Source organism: Sminthopsis crassicaudata, chromosome X (genome assembly GCF_048593235.1).
Source record: "Sminthopsis crassicaudata isolate SCR6 chromosome X, ASM4859323v1, whole genome shotgun sequence".
NCBI lineage: Eukaryota > Metazoa > Chordata > Mammalia > Dasyuromorphia > Dasyuridae > Sminthopsis > Sminthopsis crassicaudata.
In genome coordinates this window covers 19,416,933-19,436,209 of record NC_133623.1, presented here as the reverse complement: position 1 = coordinate 19,436,209, position 19,277 = coordinate 19,416,933, and positions in this window count along the sequence as shown.

The following is a 19,277-nucleotide window of genomic DNA, read 5'->3' as shown; positions in this document are numbered from 1 at the left end:
TGTATATGAAAGAGAAGACCAAGGATTAGGGAGATGACACCACAAAGAACAATAGTTCCCTTTTTGTACTTTCTTGTCCTAGGCCATGTGTGACTAACTGCCTTGTCGCAGAATCCTAGGACCATCGATTCGGAGTACAGGGTGACCTCGGTCATTATGTAGTCCTCCTCAGGGAGGTAGATGAGTCATCTGAGGCAGTGAGAGAATAGCTGGGACTGGAACACGGCTCTGCTAACTCCAAAGCCAGCCGTCTTCTTTGACTATAATAGCGTAGGTGCTGAGACCCATGGGGGATTTGTGAAAGGAAACAGGTTGGTGTTCTATAGTTGGGGACTGACCAGGGTAAATCTCTAAGAATCTTGGATGCAGAAGGGGGAGGCTGCAGTAGGACTCTCCCTTTCCTCCCCCCAATCCCTGAATTGACCGAGTCTATTTGCCGTGTGTCTCATCTTACAGAGTTCTGTGACTAAACCCATTTTAATTAGTTTCTTGGGTGTTTCAATATTTCAAGAAAGTGGCATATTTAATAGGGCATATGTAATGGCTAGGTTTGTCAAGAGACAAGTAGCTCATTAGTTGGAGATTGTATTTGTGTATTTCCAAAAAGTAGACAGTCCCCATCATGTGTTGGTATTCTACTGGGCATTTGTCCCAGCCTAATATCCATACTGTAATTGTCTCCCGGGCTAAGAACCATTGTCTCCATAAGATAGCAAGGGAATGGAATGGGGAAAGAAGAAATCAAAGCCATTTTCTGTCAGTTTCATTCTTATTTCAAATTCATAACCAGTTCCACCTCCTTCAGAAAGTCTCAAAGATTTTAGGAATCAGGGTTAGGGACCATCAGAGTAGCTAAGATTGATAGCGGTTTGCAAAGAACTTACCATCACCCATTATCTCACTTGACCCTCACAATGACCCTGTCAACTATCTCTGATAGGTCTTTCAAAACTGGGGGTGCAGAGAGTAGGAGGTTAATAAATGGTTCAATTATGACAATGGTATATAATAATAAAGAATAATAATAATATTATAATAATAGATTTGATTCAGACAGACCCAGTGAGTTCTTGCATTCTGAAGGGAGGACCATGTCTAATAATTGTACACTTAATGTGACATGGGTCACAAACACACAAGTATCCTCAGACAAATTACCAGTCCTGCAAAGACACACAGAAAACTCACAGATGCTCCTCACCCTGATGCACTTCGCTGCCCTCTGCAGCAGACTGTGGAGACTCCCCACTTTCTCTCTCCATGAGCTTGCTCTTGGTGAGTGTACATAAGACCCCCCCCAGTGGGGACATCTGTGCTGGAGCTTTTGTTCCTTATGAGGCAGTTTTCCTCGAGATTCTGCTCCCTTCCGAGCTGTAGTCTTAGACAGCTGAGAATTGTGGAAGGGGACTTCACAATAAAAATGAAGTGTCCTCCATATGTGATCATCTCCTCCTCTTCCTCCTCCTCCTCCTCTCCAGAGATCCTTGAGAATCCCAACCCCATCATCTAGGTTGATACTTATGCCTCCTTACTATGTCATCAACCTAGCATACATACTTTCATCCAAATCCCTGCTCAAAATGGTTTTTCACTAAAGACCTCCTACCACATTGATGCTGAACCATTAACCAATACTAAGATGGATCATTCTGGTTCTCTTAGAAAAGAGGTGTATGTAGCCAGCAACAAGATCATATAATGATCAACTATGATGGACTTAGTTTTTCCTCAGCAGTTCAACAATCCAAGGCAATCCCAATAAACAGCATAGAAAATGCCATCTGTGGGGCAGCTAGGTGGCACAGTGGATCGAGCACCAGCCCTAAAGTCAGGAGGACCCGAGTTCAAATCCGCCCTCAGACACTTAACACTGCCTAGCTTCCTTAACCTCAATTGCCCCGGGGTGGGGGGAAAGCAAAATAAAAATGCCATCTGCCATCCAGAGAGGGAATTATGGACACTGAATGGGGATCAATACACACTATTTTGAAAAGACTCTACTTCTTGAAGAGTTCCTCGATGTATAACCAGAAGGAAATAGACTTTGGATGTCTGGCTTTGGCTATACATGGAGCCCTGCAGAAACTCTAGAAGTTCCCTTTGGTTCTAGATCTAGGATCTCTTCTGAAAATAGTATGTGCTGATGGTTCAGCATCAGTGTGGCAGGTCTATATTGAAAAATTCCAGTGATTGTATATTTGATGACACATGGCTGGTACTTGCCATGAACTGCTCCATCATGAAATATCCATATACACAAGACAGAAACAGTTGAATGGGAAGAGCTCGCCACTCAGACACAGGAGAGGAGGAGGGAAGAAGTACCAACACAAACCCTGGCTAGCTATGGGCTTTGCGCCCGATCCCACTAGTTCTATACCACAATCGCTGAGTAATGTTGCCCCAAAGAGTTAAAGATGTGGTTCAAAGTTCCACGGAAATCCTGTAGTGCCAACCTGAAAGGACAGCGACTTATCCTGGACTTATCCAGGGTTCCCTAACAGTCTGGGCACCGAGAAGCCACAAAGCTGTGCCCGCTGCCAGATTTAGGCAAGAGAAAATAGATCATGTATGAAGGACATAGAGCATAGGATACTGTAGGATGCTTTTAGTGAAAAACCATTTTGAGCAGGGATTTGGATGAAAGTATATATGCTAGGTTGATGACATAGTAAGGAGGCATAAGTATCAACCTAGATGATGGGGTTGGGATTCTCAAGGATCTCTGGAGAGGAGGAGGAGGAGGAAGAGGAGGAGATGATCACATATGGAGGACACTTCATTTTTATTGTGAAGTCCCCTTCCACAATTCTCAGCTGTCTAAGACTACAGCTCGGAAGGGAGCAGAATCTCGAGGAAAACTGCCTCATAAGGAACAAAAGCTCCAGCACAGATGTCCCCACTGTGGGGGGGGTCTTATGTACACTCACCAAGAGCAAGCTCATGGAGAGAGAAAGTGGGGAGTCTCCACAGTCTGCATCAGGGTGAGGAGCATCTGTGAGTTTTCTGTGTGTCTTTGCAGGACTGGTAATTTGTCTGAGGATACTTGTATGTTTGGGGGTGACCTTTCTGATGGGAGACAAATAGTGTCGGCGTATCTGTGTTTTGGTGTAAAGAAGCTGAAAACAGAAGCCTGTCATTCCTGTTTGCATCTCAATTATTTGGACCCGCGTGCCTTCTGGCTGGGGACTGTTTGCGGCACACTGCATTTCTGGGGACACATACACACACACACACACACACACACACACACACATACATACATACATACATACATATTCTGGGGCTGTGCTCTTCTTGAGCCAGAGAAGAAAGGGTTTAAAATTGGCAGGCGGAGGCAGGCGGAGGCAGGCGGAGGCAGGCGGAGGCGGAGGCAGGCGGAGGCGGAGGCAGGCGGAGGCGGCGGCAGGCGGAGGCGGCAGGCGGAGGCAGGTGGCAGGCGGCTGGCGGAGGCAGGTGGCAGGCGGCAGGCGGCTGGCGGAGGCGGAGGCAGGCAGAGGCAGGCGGAGGCGGCAGGCGGAGGCAGGCAGAGGCAGGCGGCAGGCGGCTGGCGGAGGCAGGCGGCAGGCGGCAGGCGGCTGGCGGAGGCAGGCGGAGGCGGCAGGCGGAGGCAGGTGGCAGGCGGCTGGCGGAGGCAGGTGGCAGGCGGAGGCAGGCTGCGGAGGCAGGTGGCGGCGGAGGCAGGCGGCAGGCAGCCTACTTTTTGCCTCATGCGCTTTTTTTTTCTCTCTCGCATGCGCTCTCTCTTCATCTTCTACTTCTTACCTGTCGCGCGTGCGGTCTCGCTCTAGCACTCTCGCTCCCTTGCTCCCTCGGTCTCGCTCTAGCACTCTCGCTCCCTTGCTCCCTCGGTCTCGCTCTAGCACTCTCGCTCCTTTGCTCCCTCGGTCTTGCTCTAGCACTCTCGCTCTCTCGATCTTTCTCTTGGGATCTCGTTCTTGAGCTCACTCTCGCTCTCGCACTCTCGGTCTTGCTCTTGCAATCTCGTTCTTGCGCTCTTTCTCACTCTCGCTCTCTCGGTCTCGCTCTCTCGGTCTTGCTCTCGCACTCTCACTCCCTTGGTCTCGCTCTCGCACTCTCAGTCTCGCTCTTGCAATCTCACTCTCACGCTCTTTCTCGCTCTCGCACTCTCGGTCTTGCTCTTGCAATCTCGTTCTCGCGCTCTTTCTCACTCTCGCTCTCTCGGTCTCACTCTCTCGGTCTCGCTCTCGCACTCTCGCTCTCTCGGTCTCGCTCTTGCAATCTCGCTCTCATGCTCTTTCTCACTCTCGCATTCTCGGTCTTGCTCTTGCAATCTCGTTCTTGCGCTCTTTCTCACTCTCGCTCTCTCGGTCTCGCTCTCTCGGTCTTGCTCTCGCACTCTCACTCCCTTGGTCTCGCTCTCGCACTCTCAGTCTCGCTCTTGCAATCTCACTCTCACGCTCTTTCTCGCTCTCGCACTCTCGGTCTTGCTCTTGCAATCTCGTTCTCGCGCTCTTTCTCACTCTCGCTCTCTCGGTCTCACTCTCTCGGTCTCGCTCTCGCACTCTCGCTCTCTCGGTCTCGCTCTTGCAATCTCGCTCTCATGCTCTTTCTCACTCTCGCATTCTCGGTCTCGCTCTTGCGATCTTGTTCTTGCGCTCTTTCTCACTCTCGCTCTCTTGGTCTCGCTCTCGCACTCTCTGTCTCGCTCTTGCGATCTCGTTCTTGCGCTTTTTCTCGGTCTCACTCTCTTGGTCTCGCTCTCGCACTCTTGCTCTCTCGGTCTCACTCTTGCGATCTCGTTCTTGCGCTCTTTCTCACTCTCGCTCTCTCGGTCTCACTCTCGCTCTCTGTCGCACTCTCGCTCTCTCGGTCTCGCTCTTGTGATCTTGTTCTTGCGCTCTTTCTCGATCTCGTGCTCTTTCTCGCTCTTGCTCTGTGGGTATCGCTCTCTTGATCTCGCTCTCATGCTCTTTCTCGCTCTCTTGGTCTCGCTTTGTCAGTCTCACTCTCACTCTCTCAGTTGCACTCTCGCTCTCTTGGTCTCGCTCTTGCAATCTCGTTCTTGCACTCTTTCTCACTCTTGCTCTGTCGATATCGCTCTCTTGATCTCGCTCTCGCACTCTTTCTCGCTCTCTGTCTTGCTCGCTCTCTCGCTCTCATGCTCTTTCTCGCTCTCACACTCTCTTGGTCTCTCTCTCGCTTTCTTGGTCTCGCTCTCTTGATCTTGCTCTCGCTCTCTTTCTCGCTCTCTCGGTCTTGCTCTCTTGGCCTCGCTCTTGCTCTCATGCTCTGTCTCGCACTTTTTCTCACTCTCTTGGTCTCGCTCTCGCTCTCACTCTCTTGCTTTCTCGGTCTTGCTCTCTCGTTCTCTCGGTCTCGCTCTCTTGTTCTCTCGGTCTCGCTCTCACGCTCTTGCTCTCAGATCTCACTCTCGCGCTATTACACTCTCGCTCACTCTCTCGCGCTGTCTTGCTCTCATGTTCTTTCTCACTCTCTTGGTCTCTCTCTTGGTCTTGCTCAGTGTCACTCTCGCTCTCACTCTCACTTTTTTAGTCTTGTTCTCTTTCTCATTCTCTCTCGCACTCAGTCTCGCTCTCTCGCTCACTCTCTTGCGCTCTTGCTCTTGTTTCTCACTCTCTCGGTCTCGTGCTCTTTCTCGCTCTCGTGCTCTTTCTCGCTCTCATGCTCTTTCTCACTCTCTCGGTCTCGCTCTCTTGCTTTTGCAACCTCGCTCTCGTGCTCTTTCTCGCTCTTGCGCTCTTTCTCACTCTCGCTCTGTCGGTATCGCTCTCTTGCTCTCTCGGTCTCATGCTCTTTCTTGCTCTCTCGGTCTCGCTCTCGCTCTCTCGGTCTTGCCCTCACGCTCTCTCGCTCTGTCAGTCTTGCTCTCTCGGTCTTGTTCTCGTGCTCTTTCTTACTCTCTTGGTCTCGCTCCCGCTTTCTTTCTCACTCTCTTGGTCTCTCTCTCACCCTCTCAGTCTTGCTCAGTGTCACTCTCACTCTCACTCTTTTTCAATCTTGTTCTCTTTCTCTCTCATTCTCTCTTGCACTCAGTCTCACTCTCTCACTAACTCTCTTGCGCTCTTGCTCTTGTGTTCTCACTCTCTCGGTCTCACTCTCGCACTCTTTCTCGCTCTCTCGGTCTCACTCTCTCGCTCTTGTGCTCTTTCTCCCTCTTGCTCTGTCGGTATCGCTCTCTTGCTCTCGGTCTCGCTCTCGTGCTCTCGCTCTCTCGTTCTTGCTCTCTTGGTCTCGCTCTCACACTCTCGCTCTGTCTCGCTCTCTTGCTTTCGCAATCTCGCTGTCGTGCTCTTTCTCGCTCTTGCGCTCTTACTTGCTCTCATTCTGTCGGTATCGCTCTCTTGCTCCCTCTGTCTTGTCCTCTTGCTCTCTTGATCTCGCTCTCTTGGTCTCGCTCTCATGCTCTTTCTTGCTCTCTGTCTCGCTCTCACGCACTATAGCTCTCTCGGTCTTGCTCTCATGCTCTCTTGCTCTCAGTCTTGCTCTCTCGGTCTCGCTCTCGTGCTCTTTCTCACTCTCTTGGTCTCGCTCCCGCGTTCTTTTTCACTCTCTTGGTCTCTCGCTCTCTCTCGGTCTTGCTCGCTGTCACTCTCACTCTTTTTCAGTCTTGCTCTCTTTCTCTCTCACTCTCTCTCGCACTCAGTCTCACTCTCTCACTCTCTTGCACTCTCGCTCTTATATTCTCACTCTGTCTTGCTCTCACGCTCTCTTTCTCACTCTCGTACTCTTTCTCGCTTTCACTCTGTCGGTCTCGCTATCACGCTCTTTCTCATTCTCCACTCTCTTGCTCTCTCAGTCTCGCTCTCACACTCTTGCTCTCTTGGTCTCGCTCTCATGCTCTGTCTCACTCTCGCTCTTATGCTTTGTCTTGCACTCCACGCTCTTTCTCACTCTCTCGGTCTCACTCTTGTGCTCTTTCTTGCTCTCTCATTCTGTCTCGCTCTCACGCTCACTCTCTTGCACTCTCGCTCTTGCGTTCTCACACTCTCTCGCTCTCACTCTCTTTCTCGCTCTCACTCTCTTTCTCGTTCTCACACTCTTTCTCGCTTTCTCGGTCTCATTCTCAGTCTCTTTCTTACTCTCGGTCTTGCTCGGTGTCACTCTTGCTCTTTTTCAGTCTTTCTCTCTCTCTCACTCTCTTGCGCTCTTGCTCTTGCGTTCTCACTCTCTCTCGGTCTCGCTCTCTTCCTCGTTCTCGCGTTCTTTCTCATTCTCGCTCTCTTGGTCTCTCTCTCGTGTTCTTTCTCGCTCTCACTCTCTCGGTCTCTTTCTCACTCTATTGGTTTTGCTCGGTGTCGTTCTTGCTCTCGGTCTCACTCTCTCTCTTTTTCTCTCATTCTCTCTCGCACTTGGTCTTGCTCTTTCTCTCTCGGTCTCGCTCTCTCTCTCAAGCTCAGTCTCACTCTCTTGCTCACTCTTTTGCGCTCTTTTGGTCTCTCTCGCACTCAGTCTTGCTCTCTCACTCTCTCGGTCTTGCTCTTTCTCTTGGTCTCACTCTTTCTCTTGGTCTCTCTCGCGCGCTCGGTCTTGCTCTTGCTCTCTGGGTCTCTCTCCTCTGGCTCCCTCACTCTCTTGCTCTCAGTCTCCCTCTCTCATTTGCTCTCTTTCACTCTCACACTCTCGCTCTTTTGCTCTTACTCGGTCTCTTTCTCACTCTCACTCTTGTGCTCTCTCTCTTCATCTACTTCTCATCTTGCACATGCTCTCTCTTTATCTTCTATTTCTTATCTTTCATGCATGCACACTCTCTCTCCACAATCTGTTCAAATATTCAACAGTTGATGGGCATTTACTTTCTTGCTATTACAAAAAGTGCTACTATCAATATTTTTGTCTACCTTGGACAGCTCCTTATCTTTTACTTTCCTGTGGGCATATGTTAATTAGTGGTATTATTGGGATTAAAGGATAAACAGTTTTGTAAATTGGAAGATATCCAAGATGTTTTCCAGAAAGACTGAACCAACTTAACTTCACCAACCATGAATTTGTGAGTAACTGTTTTTCTATTTGCCCTCCAAAATTTTCCTTTTTCATCTTAAAACTTCAAAGTTGTTTGTTTCGTTTTTTCTAATTACGAGTTATTTCTAAATTTTTTCAGAAGGTGGTGGATACCTTGTATTTCTTTTCAGAAGTTTTGACTGACAGCCATGATTTAATTTTTTTTTTGGTTTAAAAATAAATTTTCTACAACATCCTAGGTAAAATGTGAGAGATGTAATTACAGTAACCAATAATTTGGAGAGAATCAGAGCTCTCCTCTTCTTCTAAAGTCCTGATTCTAAAAAATCAGTCTCCTGAAGGATATTGCTGATAATAAGATTAAGGGTCGAAAGCTGATATGTTCTGCTCTTTGAAGAGTTTGTCTACTGTGAGGCTGCCACCATGATTGTCTTGACTTCTGCATGTTTTAATCCCTTTATTGATATCTCTCCAACCTTTTTCATTGTCACAGAGCCTTGACCTCTAGGTTCTTAAATAGGAGCCTCTACCCTGACTCTCCCATTTAGCAGAAACCAAATTTTATCTGGGTAACGTTATGTGTTGTGTCTATTTACCTGTTTTAAATGCTGTAGCTCTCTAATGTTCACTCTCACCAGCATGGGGTCCTCTCAAATAGGCTTGTGGGGATTGAGTGTCTACAAATGAAAGCCTTTTCCAAAGAAGACTTTGAAAAGAAGTCCCAGTTTTAATTAAGTTTCTGGGTGTGCTGACAGAGAGGTGGGAAGTTGCCTGAGGAATTTGTGGGATCAGAAGGCTGGATGAAACAGGAAAGCTGTAAGTACCACCTCTTGTAAAAACTACAAATTAAATTAAGAAGCTTTCTTAGGTTGTTTTTTTTTTTTCAGGCTAAGAAGTGTTGAAGGAATTGGACTAAGTGTAGGATTGGAGTGTGTAGCTGAAAAAAGAAAGTTTCTGAAAAGAAATAGGAGGCAGACAGGTAAGTATTAACAAAAAAGCAGAGTAGAAAGTTCTCAAGAAAATTTTAATCTCTACTTTTCATTTTGGTTCATCTCTGTGTCTGTCTGTGTGAGGTTTGCTAAGATTAGCTTATTAAATAAGGGAACAAGAAAAGCAGGGAGAGGGAGGAATCGGAAAAAAATGACAAGCTTATTTTTCTGCAGCTCTAAGCTTGATAACATCTCACACCGAACAGCCTATCATCTCAACTGAAGTTAATTAATGAGCCACCTAATAACACTTGGATCACATTTAAATTAAATCTAGAGAACTAGAGAAGGTTTTAAAGACACTTTGATCAGGGTTATTACAATGCCTTAAATGCAATGACTTTAGGATTTTAGTAGTTCGTTAAAAATGTATGTTAACATTGTAAAAGGTGGGTTTTTTTGTTTTGTTTTTTATAAATAATGTTGGTAAAAATAGTAAGAGAAATCCAGTTCTCTTGAGCTGTAAATTACCAATTGTTAACTCCAGATTCTAAACAGTGAAGAGAAACGATACAACATTCTCACTGTCCTTGTTGTATCATTTCTCTTCACTGTTTAGAATCTAGGGTTTTCTTGGAATTTGGAAACATGTTTCTGTCAAAGAGGCAGTCAAGCTTTCTTGAAAAGTGTAAAGCTGAGGCAATTAATGATTTTTACTAACCATCTTGATTCGCTCGAGTTCCCCCACTCTTCAGAGGACGCCAGACTGTCCTGGGAATCAGAATCAGCCAAGTGGGAGACAGACAGAGCTTTCCCTAAGCTGGGTACATCAGAAATTCCTTGCAATATTTGCTTGCTGAACTTGTTCTAACTGTCCTCCGAAGTATATATGTCCACCTTCTTAGGTTATATCTGTGGGTTTATTTCCTCTGACTGTCCTTTTGAGAATGAACTCTGAAAAAGGTTTATATAAGTAATTAATAAAAATTATTAATAAGTAAAATGGAGGCCATCACAAATTCTAAGGCCTTCTTGTTCCTCTTGGAATTTTTCTGGTGGAAGGAAGAATCTGATAAGAACTTTTTTCCTAAGTATGATAGAATTTATGATAATGAAAATCTATTCTAATACTACCATTTAAAAAATCTTTGGTAGCAGATTAGCTGAAAATGGCAAATCTCATAATATGAAATACTAGGAATTAAAAGCCCCCATGTAAAATATAATAGTGAATAATTGAAATTATAGAGTGAGGTTCTGTATGATAACATTTGGGAAATAGATCCAGATGTAATTGAATTTATTCTGGTCTCATTTTAAGTAAAATTTATTATTTATTATGATGCTACTATATCAGGAGAAAGCTATGAACAGATTCAGTAGCCATAGAGCTCAAGTGTTGCTTCCAATGAACTACTGATCTTTCCTTCACAGGAAACCTAAGAATGAAACTCAGAAAGAAAATTCACAGTTGTGCAAAAAAAGTTTTCTCCTCAGACAGTAAAATTTAGCTAATCACATTAGGTTTGAACACAATTGTTATTAATATCCATCAAATTATTACAGTTAATTAGCTTACAAATACCATTTAGCAGTCCTTCTAAAAATCACAGAAGATTTTTTACTTAAACCTTCCTAAAAGTATTTCCCTTTTTTGAAAACAGCTTACAATTTATTCTGATGTTATAAAGGATAATCACTCAACTCTCCTGAGGTTAGACCTTTAAACTGTCTCTCTCTTAATTCACCCTTAAAACAAAAATAAAGACAATTTACACCAACTTTTGATAAATTCCATTTTAAGTAACATAAATGACTTGCCCAGCTAGGAAATGTTAAGTGTCTGAGACCAGGTTTGAACTGACTTCAGGGCTGGTGTTCTATCCACTGTGCCACCTGTTATTTTTATTACTTTTACATCAGTGTCTTAACACTTAAATCCATAACACAAAAGAATTAAAGAACTGCCCTTCTTAATTCATTTTTCCATACACAACATCTATCTCCTTGGTTCTATATGCTAGACTACTTACAGTGATATAGGGCTTGAGGATCCATTTTAATGCTCTTATAAACATGTCCCTACTTAGAACTCTCATAGTATGTTTCTGTTATCAGATTTACAAAGATGTACATCTATTAAGTTGAGGTTAAAGTCAGAAATCTCTTTTGGTTTAGGGAGTAGGATGTTAATGAAGACAAATAACTTAGGAGCTATCTTGTGTCCCCTTAACAGGAAATCTGATTTTACTTATGTTTGTTATTTAATGTGTGTAGAAATGTTTACAAACTATTGAAGTTACTTTAAAGATGTTGTCATTGTTTAAAGGAGCCCATGTTTATGCCCATTTGAGTGTGATTAATAACTGAACGTGCTTTACTGTAGACAATTTTTCACATAAGTTGTCTGCATACGATTTTAGATTATCATATTTGCACATCCCATCCCAAGTCTTTAGTTGTTTGTTGTTAAACCTCTTAAAACAAAATCATTTGGGTAATACTCAACTCAGGGATGAAAGAGCATCGACTCAGCTTGAGTACTCGTGATTTCAAGGTACATTGTGAAAATATAGTCAATATTTGTTATCTAGGATATGTGATTCTTGAGAGATGAAGCCACCTGAGCTCTGGTTAACGGATATCATTCTGAGTCTGACGCCAAAGGTACGATCATCAAGGATTCTCCAGACTTACTTAATGTGACATTTCTTCTCAATTTTGCTTATGTCCCCTTCTTCTTTTATGGCAGATTTCTATAATCATTTCAAAGGATCACTATGAACATAATATTAAATCTTTATCTTATAGGCTACTATAAATACTACAATAAGATGTCACAGGTAGTCTGTCTGTATTCTAAATTCTGCATATAGCATATTCTACATTATGCCAGTGGCTGCTTTATCACAAGAATTCCATAATCTAAACAGCTAAGTATTTAGCCATGAGATCTGTTTCTCACGATGGTGTGGGAATGATTCGGCAAATGATGCAAAGACGTATATTAGTGAATATCCTAAGTAACTCAATATCAACATAGTTGGTGATCTTGAGAGAAAAATGGCTTGTGGTCATCTGTAGAGGGCTGAAACTCTGAAAAAGGTACTCTTGAATCAGACAACTGAGCAGTAAGGCTAATTAACTCTCTGCTGTGAGACTGACTCTATTAGCATGTTTGAAAAAAGGTTCTTCTCACTGTTTAGAGCTTACTGAATGTTTGGTGTTAAGATAATCATAGACAAGGATTCGAGGGCAGGGTGAGAGAAGTTGATGACTTTGGACTTAAGAATCCAGGATACATCATTGGCAAGGCTCGTGGCAGTTTGTCTGTCTCTGGCAGACCCTGAGGTTCTCCAAGCAACTAGCTCTTTTTTCACAGTCATGCATTTTCGTTAAGAGTGTATTCAGTTGCTAGAAGTTGAAAATGTTTTATTATAAATAACTTACTTGATGTACATTATTTAAAATGGATTATTTTTATGTTAAGAAATAAATTGTTAGCAGGGAGAAGAATTTCAAGTGATCCGAGGCAGAGAAGAACTGCAGGACACTCAGAAAAGCTGGAACTAGACATGATAGCTGATCCAGAGCTTCAAGTGAGAAGGTATACAACAAAAATCAGTGGACATTACTTGGATGAAGTAATGCTCTGAGACAGAGTCAGAGAGGTAGAGGGTTTGAAAGGCAGCTGGGTGGTGCAGTAGATAGAGTAAGGAGGCTCTGCCATGGCTAAATGCCCACAATCTATTCTCAGAGTGCCTGCTGTGCTTTCAGTGTGAAAATGAAGGAGGAAAGGGCACGAAGGAAAGCAGGCAACAAGACCCAGTGAACTCTTGAGGGTAAGCAGAGGAAGGACAAAGTAGGACAAGAGGGTCCTTCTCACTGGCATAGGAGGACATCACGGTGGCTTAGGAACACAGAGTGGAGATCAAGGAAGCCTGCTGAATGTCCTAGAGATAGCCGTTGAATATAGCTCACCTAACAGTTTGGTACAGCAACAAATTCTGTCATCATTGTTGGGGAAAAGACAGTAAAATCATGGCTACATTCAAAACTAGCTGATGTAAAACAAAGGCAGTTGCTCCTCAGTCTAGGAGTCCACTTCCCAGTTAATAGATTTGGATGACTAGCAGAGATTGGGAGTTGGAAAAGAACTGAGAGGTAATCTACTATGACCACATAGTGTGGTGGAGAAAGACTTGGCTAAAATCACCCAGGTAAGAAGAGACCGAGTGGAACCCAAATCCTTTTGGTGATCCTTAGCAGTCAGGCAGCCAGAGATGAAGGTGCCTTTGATGAGGACGAAACTCATGGTAATGAGCTGGTAGGAGTTGTTCATCATGGCGATGAGCATGTTTAGCAGTACCACCAGGGAGATGACATTGTACGTTCCAAACATGGTCATCCCCACGAATTCAGTGAACTCATGTCTAGCTTTGACTTTGGTGACATAGAGATTCAGAAGTCCATACACCGACCAGAAAAGTGACCGAAGGGTTTCAAAAAGCCTGAAAGACACACGGAGCATTGCGGTCTACTCGTTCTGAAGGTGCAAGAAATGGGGTGGTCTAATGCTATCCCTCCTAGGGAGCAGCTGGTCTATTCCCTTTAAGTTGGCCATCCAACTGCTTCAGTGCATACCCTCTCTCCTTCCTTCTGTCTCTGTACTTCAGATAAAACCTTTTCTCACCTCACTATGGGAAAAGAAACCTTGAAATCAAAACATACTGGGCCCTCCCCAACTCAACTGAAACTCAGATTTGCATTAATTTTGTTATGTTGTGCTGTACTTATTTAGAATTTAAGTTCCTTGAGAGCAGGGATTGTTTCATTTTTTTGTATTCGTATCTGGAACAGTGCCTGGCATACAGTAGGTGATTTATAATTGTGTGGTGATTGAAAGATTGATAAGCTTGACTTACTTTGGCTCTTAAAAATGTTCACTCATAGTTCAGCTTAGGGTCCGTTTGGCCTCTGACCAATCTGAGCCCTGCTCCTCCTTTCCTGCCTTGCTGCTCTCAAGTCCTCTCAGGTGGAGGACATGGCCCTGGAGGAGGCTGGAAAGCAGTCATTGTTCACTCAGTGGGGGCTTTTAGCACTGCTGCCAGCCCCACGTGGCTCCCATACTGCACCTCTAGAGCTCCAGGGCTGGAAGGAAGAACCGCTGCTCAAAGCTTTACAGTGAGGGAAACCAGAGAGAGCAGAACCCCTATCCTGCCTCAGCAGCCCATTCCTTTTTTGGAATGCTCTCTGGGATAGGAAGCCCCTGATCTGGGACCTAAATCAGCCCTCATATATCGCTCCTGGTTCTGCCCTCTCTGGCTAAGCATTGGGACACATGGGGCTGCCTCAGGCCCCCTCCAGACTCTCTGGGAAGGATCTGATAAAGCACCTTCACATGTGACTGGAGCGTTGCCTCCTACTGAGGCACATTGATCGCAACTGAAGGAAAGATGCCCATTTGGTGAAATCTTGGGCAGCACCTCTTACATTGTGCCTGCTCAGTGGCCATTTACTCCACGGGATTTAAAAGGCTCGCATGGGGAATAAGAAGGGCTACAATAGCTAACATGTATACATACTCACTATGTGCCAAGCAACCCATGCTAAGTATTTTATAAATATTATTTCATTTGATCTGTGCAATAACCTGAAAGGGTAAGTGCTGTTATTTCTCCCATTTTACAGATGAGGAAACAAAAGCAGACTTGAACTCGGCTCTTCCTGATAGTGGTATATAGTAGCTGCCCTTAATGCCCTAGCTGTGGCAGAGGGATTAAACTTGGGCAGAACCAAATGTAATGGCTAGAAATTGCAAAAAGACCAATTGAGGTTACACATCAGGAAAGTCTTCCTAGCAGTTCGAACTTCCCCAAAAAAGACTGTGCTTCTTTGGGAGGTGGAGGTTGTTGACCAATGGAAGGTCCCTCTAGTGATCACAACTGGGGAGATCTGGGAAAAAGATCTGCTTGCTGCACAAGCAGCAGTAGAGTTGCTGCCAGTGAAGTTGGAAATTATGGAGAACAGGTGAGCTTTCAGAAGCATGTTGATTAGACCGAGTAGCCAGAGAAACAACCAACATGGTGAAGGGCCTTGAACATAAACTTAGGAAGATCAGAGATTATTTAGCAGCAGAGGGGACCTTGGAGGCCACTTAGCATAACCCTTTCTTCTCTACAGAGATTTAGCTCTCCATGCTGGGGATCAGCCTTCAGGACACTTCTCCTAGGTCACTTCCCACCAATGGAAGCTGTCCTAAAGGGGAACTGGTGGCCTTGGAAAGTAAAGGGCTTGGTCAAAAAGAGGTGGGAGGGTAGTGTGGCAGGGCTATTGCTCACACAGGGGCTGAACCAGACAGCCTTTCAATTCAGGAAAAAAAAATTCCCTAGGAGCTGTTGTGAAAACAGGCTCTAAGGGTTAGCATTAAGTCAAACTCAAAAGCACTATGGAAATGTTAGGCTAAATGGGAGAAGAGTCACTTCTCTGTCTCTTTCTTTCTGTCTTTTTGTTTGTCTCTCTGTCTTTCCATCTCTCTCTGTCTCTGTTTTTCCATCTCTGTCACTGGCTCTTTCTCTTTTTTTCTGTCTTTTTCTCTTTTTGTTTCTATCTCTGTCTCTTTTTCTTTTTATCTTTCTCTGTCTTCTCTGTCTCTGTTTTTCCTTCCCTTTCTCTCTGTCTTTATGTCTTTCCATCTCTGTGTCTCTTTCTTTCTGTCTCCTTTCATCTCTGTGTTTTTACTTCTCTGTGTCTCTGTATCTCTCCATCTCTGTGCTTGTCTCTTTCTTTCTGTCTTTTCATCTCTGTCCTTCTATGTCTATTTCTCTGTTTTTCCTTCTCTGTCTCTTTCGAACCCGATCTCTGGGCCTCAGGTGCTTCCTTTGGAACAAGAAAGTCTAGCTCTGGATCCTTGGAGGATCACAGGGCCTTTTTCTATTGGGGCCTTTTCTGCAGCCATTGCTTAGTAACTCAATCAGGAGATGGATTAAAAATGCAGCAGGATGGAGGATGGGAGGGCCAAGCAAATCACATTCAAAGTTTTGTGCACCAAAAAAAAAAATTAATTTCCTGTATGACAGGTGTTCATTGTTGTCAGCCATCCTGCTGGGCATGTGATGGGCACACAATGGCTGCCAGCATCAAGGCTGTTACAAATCACTGAGCCAACTTCCCCTTGGACACTGCAAGGCAGCTCCGGTTCTATGGCATGTTCTGACACTAAGGGATTAAAGCCAGCTTTGCCCCCTTTCTTGTAATCCCATTTTCCAGAGTCCAAGAGGGACTAACCTGGGTGATAACCACTGGGCTGGATTTGGGTGGGGAGCCTTTCTAAAGAGAAGGGGCAAACAAAAACCAAGTTTGGACTTGGTTTTCTGTCTAGACTCCTGACTTGGAATTATGGAGTACAGAGAAGGCACGGCCTCCCATGAGCAGGTACAATGAGATTGGGGGTACACAATGAACTCCTAAAGGGCACACTCTTGGGCTGAATTTCCCCACTCCATCTATTGGTTAAGCTCTGAATGGGGAAGTTGGCTCTGCTAGAAACTGGTTCAAAGAAACAGGTTGGCCTGGGCTGCAGTTGAACTCAGTGGGCTGCCTTTTTGAGACGCAGAGTCCATTCATTCTCTTCAAAGACAAAGGAAACAATTAGCACAGTCTACATCCAGCTCTCCAAAAGAAAGCGAATGAGAGAGGCATTGAGAGAAATGGAGAAAAATAGAGACAGAGAAGGAAAAACAAAGAGAAAGAGACGAAGACACAGAAAAAGATAGAGATGGAAAGACAGAGAAACAGACAGAAGGAAAAACAGAGAGAGACAGAGAAAGACGGACAAAAAGACATGAAGAGAGATAGAGAAGGAAAAACAGAGACAAAAAGACAGAAAGAGACTACAGACAAAGACAGACTCAGACAGGGAGATGGAGAGACAGAGACATAGAGAGACACAAGGAGAAAAAGAAACTGAAGGAAAAACAAAGAGATGGAAAAATGGTGACAGTGATAGTAAAACAGAGACACAGAAGGAAAAACAGAAAGACACAGAGATAAACAGAAAGGCAGAGATACAGAAATGGACAGAAGGAAAAACACAGAGATGGAAAGAGACAAAATGAGACAGAGACACAGATAGGAAGACAGAAAGAAACAGAAAAGGAAAAATAGAGACAGAGATACAGAGAGATGGAAAGACAGACAAAAAGAGAGTGACAGATGGGAAAACAGAGAAGGAAAAAGAGACAGAGAGATGGAGAGACAAAAAAGACAGAAAGAAACAGAGCTAGATATTGAGATATACAGAGAAGGAAAAACCAGTGAAAGAGACAGACACAGAGGTGGAAGACAGAGACAGTCACAGAGAAAGAGACAGAGACACAGATTGAAAGAGAGACAGACAAAAAGAAAAATGGAAAGACAGAGACAGAAAACCAGAGAAAGAGACAGAAAGAAAGAGAGACAAAAATAGAGAAATAGACAATGACAGAGATGGAAAAACAGAGAGACATGGAGAAAGACAAACAAAAAGAGATAGAGAAACAGGGAAGGAAAAACAGAAGGAGACGGAGAAAGACACAGGGAAGGAAAAACAAAGAGAGAAAGAGATGGAAAAACAGAGAAAGAGATAGAAAAAGAGAGAGACCCAGAGAAAGACACAGATGGAAAGAGAGAGACAGACAAAAATACAGAAAGAGAAAGAGACAAAGAGATGGAAAGACAAAAAAAGGGAGAAATGGACAATGCCAGAGAAGGGAAAACAGAGAAAGACATACAGAGAGAGATGGAAAGACATACGGAGAAGGAAAAACAGGAAGAAAGCTAGATAGACAAAAATGCAGAGACAGAAAAACAGGGACAGAAATGGAAAAATAAAGAAAGAGATAAAAATACAGAGACAGAGACAGAGAGACACAGAGGTGCAAAGATAGACAGAAAGAGAGAACTAGACAATGATAGAGTTGGAAAGACAGACAGAAGCAATATTGCCCCTTTGGCATTCTTTATTGTAAATTAGGGAATTTTAACCTCTAGTTGTGCAGTCTGCTGAAGTCTCTGGAGCCTCTTTCTGAATAAGGTGCTTGGAGTTTTTTGGTTTAATTGTTTCCCTTTTTTTCCTAGCTGAATTAAATTTTTCTGCAAAAGTTTTCCAATTTCTTGGAGTCAAAATGACCTATTTTTTTCCTTATACTCTCCTCTATCCCTTGTTTGATTAAGAATTAATTGCCTACCCATAGTTGTGAAAGGTATATGATCTTTCTCTTCCAATTTTTTTATGGTTTGATCTTTTATTCTCTGGCCATATATCTGTTTTCAAAGTTATTATGTAACATGATGTAATTTCGGCCAGAATACTTTGTAGTTTCCTCAATGCTTCTAATCCAATAGGGTGTTCTTTCTTAGGTAAAGTTATATTTTCTGGCTTATTGAATATTGGGTTATCGAATTCTCTGATTTCCAATTTCTTTCTTGTCTTGCTCTACTTAGGTTTTTTTTTTAATACCAAGGACTAAATAATTTTTTTTAGAATTTGTGCTTTATATTATAATGTGAGTTCTATACTTTGGTATATAACATCACTTCCATAGAATTGCCATTTTTATTATATTGGCATGGGTCAACCATGAGCGCTAAATATTTCTACAACAATTTAGGTGTTTTTCATTTCATTAAAGAGGATGTTTAAACACACTAATGCGCACATTCATGTGCTTATGAAGAATTGTTAGGCTTTAGCATCTTATTTTGAATGGGACCTTCCTTTTAATCACTGCTTTCAGGATTTTGTTACTACTATATAGAAATAATAATGCTGTTATTTTTTCTGGGTTTACTTTGTAGCCTTTTTAATTTTAATTATCTCAGTTTCTTTGATTTCCTAGAGTTGTGCAAGTATGACATCATATCATTAATGCACAAAAATAATCTGGTCTCTTTTTCTTGGTAGGATTTTTGTAACTGCGTCAAGTAATAGGGAAAGAGGTCATCTTTACTTCCTTCTTATATTGACTAGGAAAGATTCGAATTCATCTTTCTTGAACATTCTAGCTTTTGAGTTTTGATAATTTATATCAAATTAAGAAAAGATCCCTTTATGCCTATATTTTAGGGGAAATTGTTGGGGGGAACTTTGGACATTAATGAATGTTATACTTTGTGAAAGTCATTTTTGTGATCTCTTATTAGGAGATATTTAAAAAAATTTTTTGTATGATGTTTGCTGTTTTTCATTTAATGTTGAATCTTCCTTGCTTCTCTAGGGGGAAAAAAAAATATATATATATATATACATATATCATAATGAATGATTTTGGAGGATTCTTTTTTATGATCTTTTTGGCCAGAATTTTATTTTAACATTTTGAATGAGTATTTAATGATACTGTTTTTGTTCTTTCTCTCTGT